The 16,649-nt window shown below is 39.9% G+C and overlaps 1 protein-coding gene across 5 annotated transcripts in view; it reads left to right on the top strand.

Moving 5' to 3' along the window:
• Positions 1–16,649, top strand: part of SLC51A (solute carrier family 51 subunit alpha) — a 91,203-nt gene that overhangs the window by 13,663 nt on the left and 60,891 nt on the right. For 2 of the 5 annotated variants that reach the window (XM_056565488.1, XM_056565491.1), the window contains exon 3: positions 4,634–4,715. The exons of the other annotated variants lie outside the window; for them this stretch is intronic. The gene's annotated coding sequence lies outside the window, so the exon portion shown is untranslated. The remainder of the gene's footprint in view (positions 1–4,633; positions 4,716–16,649) is intronic. 5 annotated transcript variants of the gene reach the window in all.

Here is a 16,649-nt window from a genome sequence, read left to right as displayed (position 1 = left end):
GACCCCCATCTGTGAAGGTCTTTACCCCTCAGGGCAGAGAAAGTGGCCTGCTGCCACTGTTAGTGCAGGGAGAGTGATAATAAGGGACAGTTAGGTGTAAAAGGAAAAAAAAAAATCCCCCCTAAGGGTCCGCTACATTTTTTTTTTAGCATGACCCGGGCCCTATTAGGGCTTCAGGGCACTGCGATTTGTCACCTTTTTTTTTTTTTGGCCACACCGTTCTTTTTTTTTTTTTTTTGTGGTAATATAACGGTGTGTGACTTATAATCACACACCGTTATATAGTTTTCACCCAAGCACACACACATACACCCTTCCCTCCCTCCACCCCCGCACACATCCCCTCCCCCTGCCACCGTAGAAAAAACAAGTGATGACCCTGCCTCCAACACCGAATCTGCCAGTGAGGACGAGGAAGATACTACTTTCCTGTGTTTTTCCTCGTCCTCCTCATCATCTAGCGTTGACGATGAGCCCCCTGCATGGCGGCGGAGACGCCGCCAGGCAAGGCCACCCCCCCATGATAGTGACTCAGTGGCCGACACTAGTATGGGCCTCCATGCCGCTCGTAATAGGAGTCCGACCCCCCAGACAAGTGTGCCGGAGCTCCCTTCTGGGGAACCTGTCTGGAGACCCCCAGAGGGATATCAGCCACGGATTCCTGAGTTTGTTGGCGCCTCAGTAATCCAGATTGACATAGTCAGGTAAACTGAAATTGACTTTTTTTGTTTTTATTTAAGTGACGAATGGTGGAGCAAACGAACTTGTATGCCCAACAGTTCATTACCCACCACCCAGATTAGTTTTTGGCTAGGCCCAATGGATGGCACACCTTCGATGCAGCCGAAATGAGGATGTTTTGGGGCCTTGCGCTGCATATGGGCCTTGTCAGAAAACCCAGTGTCAGGCAGGACTGGAGTGGGGACATCCTCTACCAGACCCCACTCTACAGTATGGCCATGACATGGGGATGTTTCAAGGCCATATGGAAATGCCTGCATTACTCTGATAATGCAGCATGTCCCCTCCCGAAGTGATCCTGCCTATGACCAGCTTTACAAAGTGAGGCCGGTCATAGATCACTTTGGGGCCAAATTTTGGGAGTCCTACGTACCCCTAAGGGATCTCTCTGTAGATGAGTCTCTAATCAGTTTTAAGGGGAGACTCATCTTTGGCAAGTACATTCCCTCGAAGCGGGCGCGGTATGGCGTGAAACTCTACAAACTTTGCGAGAGTACCTAAGGTTATATATATACAAATATATCAGGCAGATGCCTGATGAAGCCGCGCATGTGCGGTGAAACGCGGTGCGTTTTAATAAACCTTTTATACGCACCTGATGTGCCTGTTCCGAGTCAGCGCCACAAAAGACCCACCGCACCTTTGAAGTCCATTTGTCAAAATCAAATGGAGGGCTATATTTAATTGTATAGATAACTATCTTCCAGCGGTTGTATGTCTGTTGGAGACTCACCTCACGTTAGAAACCACAGTTTGTATAGAGAAGAGGTGGTCTGTAATGAATATCCAGTCTTGTCACTTTAATTATTCTAGGTGAGTGTCCAATCTAATTCACCAAAAAATTGCTTTTTTCCTAGAAGACAAGCTCATAGACACAGAGGAAAGGTACATATTTTTACAAGGTATTCTAGAATCAGTTAGGACAGTATTAGCTTTTGTGTACATTTCTCCTCCCTTGTCTATTGAGGTACTCAAAAAATTATTAGAATTCTTTAAGAATAATGCAAATTATTCACTCTTTGTAAGCATGGATTTAAATTGCGTGTTTAACTCCCACAGGGATAGGTCTGGAAATATGAGGCCCCTGGGCAATCGGACCTCTCCACTGGGGAAATTTTGTGATGACCTGGGGTGGGTTGATATTTGGCGATCACTTTATTCTTATAGGACCGGTTTCACCTGTTTTAACAATACTCACCAAACTGCCTCTAGAATAGATTTGGGGCTAAGCACTCCTGGTCCTGAATTTTCTCCCTCACAATGCTGCTATTCCTGTGAAACACCTAAAGGGTTAACAAACTTTCTGAATGTCATTTTGAATACTTTGGAGGTGCAGTTTTTATAATGGGGTCATTTATGGGGTATTTCTAATATGAAGACCCCTCAAATCCACTTCAAAACTGAACTGGTTCCTGACAAATTACGAAAAATTGGAAAATTGCTGCTGAACTTTGAAGCCCTCTGATGTTTTCCAAAAGTAAAAACATGTAAACTTTATGATGCAAATATAAAGTAGACATATTGTATATGTGAATCAATATATAATTTATTTGGAATATCCATTTTCCTTACAAGCAGAGAGTTTCAAAGTTAGAAAAATGCAACATTTTCTAAATTTTCATGACATTTGGGGATTTTTCACCAAGAAAGAATGCAAGTAACGACAAAAATTTACCACTATGTTAAAGTAGAATATGTCATGAATCAGAATAAATGGTCAAAGCATCCCAGAGTTATTAATGCATAAAGTGACAGTGGTCAGAATTGCGAAAAAGGGCTCAGTCCTTAAGGGGCTAAACTGTTTAGAATGAGAGTTAGGCAGAATTCTTCCTGCGCTAGGTGTAAGAGGGGTGACTCTAACTTTCTTCATATGATATGGGAATGTCCAGTGATTGTTAAGCTGTGAGATGAGATAGGAGTCGAAATTAAAAAAAGAGACTGGCTTGCAATCTTCCACGGAGTCCTAAATTATTTATTATGGGAGAGACCTCCTGTTTATTACAGGAAGATAAAAAGATAGTGACCAAGCTTTTATTTTTTGATAGTCTAACCACTCTCAGAGCATGGTTTTCCCTGTCTCTTCCACCCATTGATGTTTGGTTGTCACTAATTTAAAAAATTTGGAGGTATGAGTTGTTATTGATTAGAGGCAAAAAAAAAGAAGTTATTTGAACTCAAGAACTGGAAAAGGTTGATTAAGGGTGGTAAAAATAAAATTTCTTCATGTTGTTTTTCTCTCTCCTCTCTGCCCAGAGAGGGAGGAGGTGGGAGGGAAGGGGTAATTTTATATGTGATGTAATCTAAATGTTTGTTGTCTTCATATTCTTGGCTGTCTTGTTAACATACATTTTGTAATCTGTCGATAACATAATGAAAAGAATTTATAAAAAAAAAAAGTGTTTGTATTTGTTAACCATTCGGTTTATCTGTGCATGCGATGTGGTGTGATCCTGTTCTATTTTGTGCATTAAGATCTCTGCAACATGTCAAATATTTTTTTTTCTGTCGACAGGGATGCTATTTGAGGGTTTTACCAAGGGCGGTCTTCAAGTACCTCCAAAAGGTCATGTTTTTAGGGTTTCCTTAGTCTTTAATAGGTAATATAATTGTGGTGAAACCTGATGCACTGACCATAATTATACCACCCATAAAAGAAAATCCTGAAAACATGGACCGGTCTTGGGAAACACTGGCCTAAGGCATTACCTTCATATATTTGGTAATTATTATATCTTTGTTGACAGCATCACCAAAAATGTGGAGGATTAGTATTGCACATTTGATAAGGCAATGTTCAGTACAGAATTTTTTTTTTATTCCTTCACACATATTGACTTCTCTGAGAACCAAGTATAGATCAATCCCCTGTTATTGTCTGAAAAAATATATACCATTAATTTGAATAATTTACTGTCCTTACATTAAACCCAGAATGTTGATCAGGGTTTGTAGTACTATCTACTTATCGTAAAGGGTACCTCTCATGATCTTGTTAAATTTTATAATCCTCCCAGTTCACTGCCCCCATCATGATAAACCACCCCCTGCCTTTGTTTTTATATTTTTTTTTTTAGTTTTCTACCTTTATATTACTTTGTATTTTCTGCTCAGTCTCAGATTCACAGACTGGGAAGGGGCGTTACCCAGCAGGCTGTGACATCATCTGAAGCCATACAGGGGAGAACTTCCTCCCTCACTCTGTTACACACAGCCCAGAGCAGTTCAGTGTGTGAGGTGACCTCTGATTGGATAAGGCTGCACCCCCCCCCCTCAGAATTTCCTGATTTTGGACTTCTGCCAGGCCAGAAGGATTCCAAAGTCTGTGCAAAAGATGGGGGGGGGGGGGGGGAATGTGCTCTGGACAAGTTTGAAACACAAATAAAACAAAATCTTTTTTTAAAACAAAGTACATTAGAAAGATTTTTTTATTTACCATAAAGAGTGCAATAGTAAAAATTAGTTTTAATAAGAGTGTCCATTTAAGGCCTCTGGTGCCAATTCCAATGCTGTTTTTGCTCTCTTGCTATGACCCCCTATTCCTTAGATATAGGAATTTTACTATTTGTCTTGCTATCTGTACTGAATAGTGAGATGGGCATAAAATTATTGTAATTAGGGCACCTGAGGCTAAAAAGTGATGAACAAGTTGAATTTATTGGATTGATCACATGTCCTTATTCAATGCTATGTGATCGTTGTCAAACCTGATTCACTAATTGAACAACATTGGGCAACATTGACACATTGCAAATAATATTAGTAGCAAATGTAGTTTACTATCTGTTTTACAGTAAGGTCACAGTAAGGTGGGTGGGTGGTCAAAAAAAAATACCACTGCTGAAGTCTATGATTCTGTTAAGAACACTCAGTAAATGGAGCTTTTGTTCAATAGATTCTGGAAGGAATGCTGACTGAACACATCCAAGCAGAGACAGGCTTAGTCCTGACCACAGGGGTGCAGAAACACTTGGGAGGTAAAAAGCAAAGATTATAATCATAGTATGTAAAAACAATAAGAATTAAATTAGGTAAGCATTACCAATTATAAGATCACTATTACATTACATCATTAGGGAAATCGAATCTTTTCAAGACTATTTCATTTCACATTAATGACCATATTTTTTCTGTAATAAATTGGTGACAAGCACATACTCCCGCTTTTACTAACACTTTAATATTTGATAACAAAGTGGAGAGGGTAGGTTGTAAGATTATAACCAAATTAATTAGAGTACCTGTTATGATCTTGGTAAATTTTTTAATCCTCCCAGTTCACTACCCTTATCATGATAAACCACCACCTGCCTTTATTTTTATGATTTGTTAGTTTTCTTCCTTGATATTGCTCTGTATTTTCTGCTCATTCTCACTCAGATTCATAGACTGTGAAGGGGTCTCACCCATCAGGCATGATATCATCTGAAGCCATACAGGGGAGAACTTCCTCACTCACTCTGCTACACATAGTCCAGAGCAGTTCATTGTGTGAGATGAGCTCTGATTGGATAAGGCTGCCCCCCCCCCCCACAGCATTTCCTGATTTTGGACTTCTGCCAGGCCAGCAGGAGTCCAAAGTCTGTGAAAAAGAAAATGTGCTCTGGACAAGTAGGAAGACACCTAGTGGCAGATTTTTTAAACACAAATAAAACATAGAAAACAAAAGGGGTTAAATGACTTGCCTTTAAAGCATTTTCCATAATGTGTTTCACAATATTAATTTATCTCCTATATTGCACAATTCTGGAATTGAATATTATTATTAAAAAGTGTTTGTACTGTCTAATATTTCCGCAAGAATAAAAATCATATACTTAAAAACAACACACAGAATATAATGCCCTCTTCACTAGTAATCTGATTAATATTATGTATGGGTCTCAGGAAAGGTTTTAGCTTCACACTGGCCTTACATTAAATGATGTCAATCAACAGAAGCGATGCTCAATTTATCTATTAAAATGTTTGTTTGGTGCCCAATACTTCCTTATAAACTTTCCAGACTTTTAACATATTTACCCTGATTTATCAAAATGTGTGGGAGAAAAACAAGAGAGATTTTGCCCATAAAAACCAATCACAGCTCAGCTTTCACTTTACCAGAGCTCATGATGATAGGAAAGCTGAGCTGTGATTGGTTGTTATGGGCAAAATCTCTCTTGTTTGTCTCACACACATTTTGATAAATCAGAGCCATTGGCTTTGCTTACGGCATATCTGTATACACTAACTTTTTGATTCTTGCCACTTTGGCACTAACAGTTGGTCTATTGGTCTGTGTCTATATCAGCTAAGGCATGTTCTGCTGGCACCCGCTGTCTGCAGGATGACATTACGCTGTGTAAATGTACCCTTAGGCCATGTTCACACAGCCGAATTTCCATGCGGAATTTCGTGGAAGAATTCCGCTGAAATTTAAAGCCTATTATGTTTAATGGGACACTGCTGTTCCATTTACACAGCAGAATTTCTGCAACGCACATTCTGCCGTTGAAATTCTGCAAAATTTTAAGACCTGTTCCATTTTCCACTGATTCTCCCAAATTCTTACAATCCTAATGCATAATCTGATGATTACTCCACAGGATATTTTTCCCATAGAAGTGGTTACTGTTTAGTTGCATCCAATGACTCATAGGTGATATTTTTGAATCTGAGTTGTTCGTATTCCTTTTCTACTTTTTCCAACAAAGACCACCATGGCAACTTCTTCCACACAGAACTCCTGTCTGCAACCAATCTAGCCAACCACTGAAGTGAATCGGATAAAATAGACAACGAATAGTTCCGTTTGTGTACTGAGCTGCTTTATTGATTTTGACTTGATGGCTTGTCCCTGATTACCTCATGTCTGCTGATTTGGTACCTATTTTGCTGACCTGGCTTGTCTGACCTTTCTTGGTGCCTTGTGCACTTAGTTCAGTGTAGGAATAGCTGGGGCTGCCTTTTAGGGCAGATCGTCAAAGTAGGAAATTTATAATTATATACCAGTCCTCAAAAGTACATAGGATATAAAAAAGTGAAAGAGATTGGATCCAGTGTTATCATAAAATATATAACAATTTATTAGTAAAAATAAAAATAACTTAGCCTCCTATCTCCCTACCTGGGCCCTTGCATTGGGTGAAGGGGCTAAAACAAATTGGATAAATGTGAATAAAATATGATAAAGGTTAAATAAAAATTCCATCCATGTGTACCAACTAAATTAAAATAATAGCAGCTGAATTGATGTTTAGGATATAAAACTGTCGTGGATAGTAAACTTATTCATTGGAAAAGTTCATTGATGGTACAGTACAGAGTTCATCGATAGTGTAGCAAAATAAGTTCTTAAAGTTCCATTAATAATGCATTATTGTTGGCGGTATAGTAAGAAAAGTGTTCCACTTGAAGGGGCATTCCGGGCAAAAACATTTTTTCCCCTATCCGAAGGATAGGGGATAAAATGTCTGATCGCAGGGGGCCCGCTGCTTATACCCCCGTGATCTCCCTGCAGCTCCTGCATTCTATGCGGGTGCTGAATCTCCAGTTTCGTAAACCTCCGGGTTTCTGGTAATGGGGACGTGACGTAATGCCACGCCCCCTCCATTCATGTCTATGGGAGGGGGCGTGACGACCATCACGCCCCCTCCCATAGGCATGAATGGAGGGGGCGCGGCGTGACGTCACGTCACGTCCCCAATCCCGGAAACCCGGAGGTTTCTGAAACTGAAGATTCAGCTCCCGCATAGAATGCGGGTGCTGCAGGGAGATCGAGGGGGGTCTCAGCAGCGGGCCCCCTGCGATCAGTCATCTTATCTCCTATCCTTTGGGGATAAAATGGGGATAAAATGTTTTTGCCCGGAATAACCCTTTAAAAAACATGGGGTTTGGTGCATGGCACCACTCACCGACCACAAGAGGTGTATTGGAGTGCACAGTCCAGACTGGCACGGTTGCATCCAGCACTAAGGGTAATGCCCATCTGGAGGGAATCACGGGGTCTCCTTGTGGCTTGGCAGTCCTCAGCTGGCACGGGTGGCGTCCGGCCTGGTGGGGAGATGGTGTCAATGCCTGACAAACTTGGAGTGGGGACAGCGGTGAGTCTGTTATGGTGTGGGAGTGAGAGCCGGCATCCACATGTAAATGATACGCTATAAGCATGCGTGTAGTAGTGGTCCCGAGATGGAGGTCATCCAGCTGTCTCAAGTGCTTAATCAATGTTATTGGTTGGTCTACTGACTGTATACTTGCTGGAATATATTAGTATCAAGGTAGTATCAAAACTAGACGCGTTTCAAGGCCCCAGGCCTTTTCTTCAGTATAAATATAGAGAGCGTCAAAGTAGGCAGGAACAGTGGTTTGGGGTGAGTTCAGGTCCACACTGATCCCTACCTGACATGACACCATGAATGTGTTACAGAAGTTCTGGCTATATAGTAGTTTTAGCATTTTATACATGAAGATTGGGAAGTTTCTGTCCCATCCTTGGGAGTGCTGTAGTACATTAAAGTGTGGGAGGACTTAGTATAATTTACATAACAAGATAAGCAATTTTGAACATTTCCTTAGGAAGAATAATTGTATATCTGTATGGATTATCAGGGCTTCCAGGAGTATAACTACAACTCATGGAATTGCTTTGTCTTCTTTTACTATAGGTACACCCTTTGTTCTGTTCTCATCAGAATGTAATTGACAAATTACAGTAACTTACCAGAAACCAATATATGCACATACAAGTTATGATGCCATAAAAAATCTATGAGGACAATCCTCACTTTGTAAGATCCCTTACTTTTACCAACATTTTGTACTCAGCATTACAGTGGTCCCTCAACATACGATGGTAATCAGTTCCAAATGGACCATCGTTTGTTGAAACCATCATATGTTGAGGGATCCGTGCAATGTAAAGTATAGGACAGTGGTCTACAACCTGCGGACCTCCAGATGTTACAAAACTACAACACCCAGCATGCTGGGAGTTGTAGTTCTGCAACATCTGGAGGTCCGCAGGTTGAAGACAACTGGTATTGGAGGTTATACTCGAGTGTCCCCGCCGCTCCGGACCGTCACCGCTCGTCACCGCTGCCCTGGATGTCACCTTCCATCGATGTTGCCGCCATCACGTCCCTACGCACGCCGCTCCTATTGGATGACGGGACGGCGTGCGCAGCAACGTGATGATGACGATGGAGAGCGCCGACGATGCAGGGAACCCCGAAGAGGAGCTCCGGAGCCCTGAGGACAGGTGAGTGACACCCACCGGACCACACGGGGCACCTTAAACGGCTATCCGGTGGCAGCTGAAGCAGTCTGCGCTGCCGGATAGCCGTTTATGCGATGGCCCCGACATACAAAAGCATTGCATGTTGATGCTGCCTTCAACATGCGATGGTCTCTGAGAGGCCTTCGTATGCTGAAATTATCGTATGTCGGGGCCATCGTAGGTCGGGGGGTCACTGTACTCATATACACATGATATAACTATGAAAATACGGCAACAAATATCAAAAACGCACATTAAGATACATAGAACTGTGAATAATATAGAATTTACTTTCATTAATACAAAACAACTATATATATGCAAAAGGTTTCCTTTAAATCAATGCTATAATATTGATAAGGGGTAGTCTATTGGTAAAAGTGTTGCTGTACAGGTTTCCTCTCACAATTTATCTTCAGCCACCATGGTATTGTATGTATATAAATGGTAGATCAGAGAAACAGCTTGCTAGAAGTCTGTATGCTGCAGCCTTGCTGACATTTTAGATGAACTTTTGCCTCTGAGAGAACCTTGACATTTTTGTGGTTAGTTTACTGTTTAGTAGCAAACATTAAAGAAACTCATTCTAAACTGGGGCAGAAAAGGTTACAGGGTTATAGGATAAGGCCAATGACCAGCTGGATAAGTTTTCTGATTGGAACATCATAATGCACTTTGCACATTAACTCTACAATAGTCATTTATATGTCCTAGCACAGTAAAATAGAAATATGTGTCACTGCTTGCTTGTTTACGGTTGCATATATGGCTGCTCCAAAATGTATTTATTTTTTCGACAAGTGCCATGCTGCTCCTCCTGCTGGTCAAATGCCATCTCAGCGGTGCCAGCCATACACCACTTTAAAGGGGTTCTCCACTACCCAGCGTCCGAACGCTGTGTGCGGCCTTTCGTGTTCACGCCCGCCCCTCGTGACTTCACGACCCATCATGTGATATCATGTCCCGCCCCCTCAATGCAAATCTATGGGAGGAGGTGTAAAAAAAGTGCCCCAAAAGTAAGCAAAAAAGAAAAAGAGCTCCTTTAAATTCCTTAAAAAAATCTCCCCGAAAGTGTTTCTACGCCTAGTATTTTATATAACAATTATAGTAGTATCTTGTGCTTTGTAGCACAGCCTTATTAAAGATATACGATGCATTGCCACAGCTTCAGTCAGTTTCTAACGCCTCGTATTGTGGAGCTTGGGCTTTTCTGTGCCAGTGTTATAATATTAACCCCTTAACGACGAAGGACATAAATGTACTGATGATGCGGTACTTAACCCACCAGGACGTACATTTACGTCCTAAGCATAACCGCGCGCATCGGAGCGATGCCCAGATCATGAGCGGCAGGTCCCGGCTGTTGATCGCAGCCAGGGACCCGCCGGTAATGGTGGACACCCACGATCCTGCGGATGTCCACCATTAACCCCTCAGATGCTGTGATCAATACAGATCACGGCATCTGCAGCATCACAGTCACTTAACTGGAGGATCGGATCGCCCGCTGCGCTGCCGCAGCGATCCGATCATCCAGAACGGCAGACGGAGGTCCCCTCACCTGGCTCCGCTGCCTTCTGGGAGTCTTCTGCTCTCATCTGGCTTCCCGCAGACCAGAGCAGAAGATGACCGATAACCCTGATCAGGGCTATGTCCTATACATAACACTGAACAGTTAGCAATCAAATGGGGACTATTAGCAAATCCCTATGGGGACTATTAAAGTGTAAAAATAAAAGTAAAAAAAGTACATTTGAAAAACCCCCTCCCCCAATAAAAACGTATATTGCCCCATTTTCCCTATTTCACCCCCAAAAAGTGTTAAAAAAATATTTTATATACATATTTGGTATCGCCGCATGCGTAAATATCTGAACTATTAAAATAAAATGTTAATGATACAGTACGGTGAACGGTGTGAACGTAAAAAAAAAAAGTCCAAAATACCTGCTTTTTAATAACATTTTATTCCAAAAAAAAAAAAAATGTATTAAAAGTTTTATATAAGCAAATATGGTATCATATCGCCACTTATACGGAAAAATGAAAACGTTATAGGTCTTCAAAATAGGGGGATCTTAAACGTACTAATTTGGTTAAAAAGTTTGTGATTTTTTTTTAAGCGCAACAGTAATAGAAAAGTATGTTATCATGGGTATCATTTTAATTGTATTGACCCAAAGAATAAATAACACATGTCACTTTTACCATACATTGTACGGCGTGAAAACGAAACTTTCCAAAATTGGCAAAATTGCGGTTTTCTTTTTAATTTCCCCACACAAATAGTATTTTTTTGGTTGCGCCATACATTTTATGGTAAAGTGAGTGATGGCATTACAACGGACAACTGGTCGCGCAAAAAACAAGCCCTCATACTAGTCTGTGGATGAAATATAAAAGAGTTATGATTTTTTGAAGGCGAGGAGGAAAAAATGAAAATGTAAAAATAAAGTTTTCTGCGTCCTTAAGGGCCAAATGGGCTGCGTCCTTAAGGGGTTTAACCCAGCCTCTTCTTAAAATACTCTTTTGTACAGTATATTTTCTTTTTTTTTTTTAAATATGACCACTATCCAAATCTATCCAAGACTGTAATGTGGTGGACACCTTCTTAAGAAAGTAGCTCATTCTTTGGTCTCTCAAGTATAAGGAGTATATTAAAGGGGGACTCCGCCCCTAGCATCTTATCCCCTATCCAAAGGATAGGGGATAAGATGTAAGATCGCGGGGGTCCCGCTGCTGGGGACCCCCGGGATCTCCGCTGCAGCACCCACTATCATTACTGCACAGAGCAAACTCGCTCTCTGCGTAGTGATCGCCAATACAGGGGCCGGAGCATCGTGACATCATGACTCCGCCCCCTTGTGACGTCACGGCCCACCGCCTTAATGCAAGTCGAATAAAATATAAATATTTATATATAAAAATCAGCATAAAAATGTTGTAGTTTTGTGTCATATTTAACTGTATTTGTTTGCTGGAATCAGATGCCTGTAGCAAAAACTAAAAGTAAAATTGACTAATCGATGCTGTTTCTGAAAATGTGTAAATGTTTTTAGTACTAAGAAAATGATTAAAAATAACAATATATTTGTTTTTAAATAAGACTTTCCAAGTGCTATATAGGTTTTATCATTTTTACTTGACATTTATATGCAGCAAGCACAGGGGCATAACTAAAAAGAGAAGGCCCTATAAAAAAACTTTTGAATGGGCCCTGTCCATAAATATTTACCAGCTCTGCATGAGATTTAAAGGGGTACTCCACTGGAAAACATTTTTTTTTTTTTTAATCTACTGGTGCCAGATAGTGAAACAGATTTGTAAATGACTGCCATTTAAAAATCTTAACCCTTCCTGTACTTATCAGCTGCTGCATGTTCCACAGGAAGTTCTTTTCTTTTTGAATTTCCTTTCTGTCTGACCACAGTGCTCTCTGCTGACACCTCTGTCCGTGTCAGGAACTGTCCAGAGTAGGAGCAAATCCCCATAGCAAACCTGTCCTGCTCCAGACAGTTCCTATAATGAACAGAGGTGTCAGCAGAGAGCACTGAAAGGTCAGACAGAAAGAAAAGGTCAGAGCCTGCAGCAGCTGATAAGTACTAGAAGGGTTAAAGGGGTATTCCAGGAAAAAACTTTTTTTTTTTATATATCAACTGGCTCCAGAAAGTGAAACAGATTTGTAAATTACTTCTATTAAAAAATCTTAATTATCAGCTGCTGAAGTTGAGTTGTTGTTTTCTGTCTGGCAACAGTGCTCTCTGCTGACATCTCTGCTTGTCTCGGGAACTGCACAGTAGAAGAAGAGGTTTGCTATGGGGATTTGATTCTAAATTGGGCGGTTCCCGAGACACGTGTCATCAGAGAGCACAGAAAAGAACAACTCGACTTCAGCAGCTCATAATTACTGAAAGGATTAAGATTTTTTAATAGAAGTAATTTACAAATCTGTTTAAGTTTCTGGAGCCAGTTGATATATAAAAAAAAGTTTTTTCCTGGATAACCACTTTAAGATTTTTAAATAGAAGTAATTTACAAATCTGTTTAACTTTCTGGCACCAGTTGATTTAACAAAAATATTTTCGAAGGTAGTACCCCTTTAAAGCAAGTCCGGTCTTGTATATTTACAAATTTGTGCCATTTACCATGCGGCATAGAACAGTTGGAAGTGTTGCTAATATCTTTGGTATATAACTTATCACACTTGCAGCATTTCCATATAATTATTTTTTTTTTTTTACACTTTTATACAATAAAGCCACTTTTTGCGGGGAAAACATTTATTATAAACACTTTTTTTTTAAATAACCTTTATTAAAAATATTTGAATTAAATGTTGCCAGTTACATGATCACCGAGACCCTTGTTATCACATTGGCCAGGTATTATGGGGGAGGGGCTGTCAACCTTCACCTTTTATGGAAACCATGGCAGCTGTCGTTACGGGACATTATTACAGGAATTATGGGGACATGGTGGTAGTTGTCGTTATGGAACAAATGTCCTGTATTTAGGAATGTAATGTGGCTGCACAGGATGTCAGTGTGTGAATCAGAGGGACTATCTGAGGACAGGCAACCTTCTTACTCCCAGATCGGTATTATACACAGATAATGCACACCCCTAAGTAGTTACAGTTGCTGTACTAATCTATTTTATGTTGTATTAAATATTGCAGGGGGTTCACGCAATTTACTTAACTGATGATGTTATTATAGAATCCCTTTAAGGTCTTATCAATAATCTCTAATTCATAATAAGATACATTCATATGTATAACTATCTGTGCTAAGGGAATGACTAGCTACCTACGCTACCTACTAGAAGGATATTGGGGGGTATTTATCAATTTTGCCTGTTGACAGTTTCTTTTTACCCTTTTTTTTTCGTGGCCATGCACCAAATTTATCATTTGGTGCAAGTTGTTAATAATTTTGGCTCAAATGTTGAAATCAGCTGGCTCAAAATTTAATAGAAAGAAGCATATTTTTTAATAACATGCAATTGTAAAGTTATTCTGCATACATTAATCTATAATATATCAAAAGTTTTTTTGATGAGAGGTACCCTTTAATGTATTTTGACGCCTTTACATTTTCTGACATTGCTAAGTGTGTTTTCCATGTGCAAAATTTCTTGGCGGGGATTTGCACCAAAATTGCGCCAAAGATCGATTGGCGCAAATGATGAATTACTGATTAAATTTAAAATCACACACAGGACCGTGTGATTTTGAGAAAGTTGTAAAAATGACAGTGGAGAAGATGCGCCAAACTTTGGCGCAAAAAGACACTGCGCCAAAGTTACGTGAAAAAAACACATAAATCCTTTGATAAATACCCCCCATAGTATTTAGCAGTACAGTACTGAGTAACTAAGGAAGGAAAGTAATGATATCTATGTACAAGCAGGCAAATTGATGGAAAAGTATTGATGATTCCACAAACATAAGCTTCTAAACTTCAATGGGGAAACTTGGAACATCCAAAACACATTTAGGTAGAGAGATCAATGACCTAGGAGTCATGGGTCTACCAATGAGTTTGAGGTTTTGGAGTCACTTGAACTTGGCAAAGTCCATCATCCACTATCCAAAGCTGAATGTGTTGCATTCGTGAGCGGCAGAGCGACAACTAAGGGCAGCAGCTGAATCATGGCATCTTCAGAAGAATTTCAACCAGACCCCAGGTATATTAATATATAGCAAAATATGACATTAACGAATCGTTATACCAATGTTGTTAGAGCATAGAAAATCTATCAAAATAAATGTCATGGAATATGGTTTCAGTCATGTTGACACCTGAGTAGTGTGATGTTACACATTCATTTTTATGTATGACTCCTTTAGTGAATAATGTAATTATGATTTAAATATTGCCTTGTAGTAATCTACTGCATTAAGGTGGATTCACTCATGACATCATTTTATGCCACAGTCAGATGTGCCAAAAACTTGTATGTCTTGCATGTAGATTTTTTGTATTTAAATCTGCATCCATATCTGGGTTTAAGAATTTTGAATTTTGTCGAGAATTTGTCTCCGATTCAAAATTAGGACGTGTGTTAATCTGTTCTAAGAGTATCTCAGGCTATATAAGCTTACAATGGAGCCTGTTTTATCCAATGGAGATACAGCAATCAGAGGAGTGGAATGCTTAAAGGGGTACTCCGGTGGGAAAAGAAAATGTTTTCAAATCAACTGGTGATGGAAAGTTAAACTGATTTATAAATTACTTCTATTTAAAAATCTTAACCCTTCCAGTACTTATCAGCTGCTGTATACTACAGATATACCACAGAGAAATTTGGGAAGTTCTTTCCAGTCTGGTGACACCTCTGTACGTGTCAGGAACTGTCTAGTTCAGGAGAGGTTTTCTATGGGGATATGCTTCTAATCTGGACAGTTCCTGACACAGACAAAGGTGTCAGCAGAGAGCACTGTTGTCAGACTGAAAATAACTACACAATTTTCTCTGTAGTATCCTTCTCTGGAAGGATTAAGATTTTTAAGTAGAAGTAACTTACAAATCTGTTTAACTTTCTGGCACCAGTTGATTTGAAAACATTTGTTTTCTTCTGGAGTTCCCCTTTAAGCGTGTGCTTCTCCTATCTCTATCTAATGATCAGTGGGGGTCTGAGCATCCAGACCCGGACCGATCAAAATCTTGACATTTCTCTATCACATATCACAGGGACACTTTAAGTCAGATTTCACTGTCAGCAAAATGGGCACTGTGTGTAAAGGTAGCAGAAACAATGTTGAACAGTTGTTTGATTTCCTAAATTATACTTGAGTGTCAGTAGCTGGAATCGTAATGGTTGTTTGTGGGTTATGATCTAATCTCCATCAGAAAAGCTAAGGCTAAGTTCACATGGCTGTTTTGCTTTGGTAAAGGGAGCTCCGTTGGTCAGTCCATCAGATGGATGGGAATTCAGCAGAGAAAAAAATAATGCATGTCCAGTCTTTTTTCTCTGCTCAACTCCCCTAAAATACCGGACACCCAACAGACCCCATTTTAGTCAATGGGATCCATTAGGACCTGATGGCTTCAGTTGTGTTCCGACCTGTTTAGGGTCCGTTTGGCGAAAAAAAGAGCCCAACAGCTCTGAATTGGTTGGAGCACAATGGCCAATGTGAATGTAGTCTTATAGATGCAGCAGAATGTATCAATTAGTGATTAGTGCATTTCATTTGATATCTTCTTCCTTTGCATTACTTTTTGTACACTCTTAAGGGGAGATAAAAATTTGTGAAGAAAAGATAGCTTTTTTTTCATTTTTACCTCTAAAAACTAGAAGAAGCAATAGAAGATCCAAAACTGTCTGTAAAACCACCCCTTGGATGTTTATGTAGTATGTTGTTGTTTTATTTATTTATTTATTTATTTATTTATTTTACCTCAGGATAGTTTGTGACTGTCCTTTAGTACCAAAATATGTCTGGTCATTAACGTGTTTAACCTCAATTTTTTATTTATTTTTTTAGTTGACCAGAGGACTGTCTGATGGCTTATGAAATGCTTTGGTATATTCAGTATAAAAGGATTGTTGCCTTCAGTAATAATAGGCATATAGCTATGGCAGGTCTATGGACTTTTGTTAGCCCCTCCCAGCATCTAACCACCTAGATGTCAGAGTGGATATTTGTTGT

The sequence above is a fragment of the Hyla sarda genome, chromosome 3 (assembly GCF_029499605.1).
Source record: "Hyla sarda isolate aHylSar1 chromosome 3, aHylSar1.hap1, whole genome shotgun sequence".
Classification (NCBI taxonomy): Eukaryota; Metazoa; Chordata; class Amphibia; order Anura; family Hylidae; genus Hyla; species Hyla sarda.
This window is presented reverse-complemented; position numbering and strand designations above follow the sequence as displayed.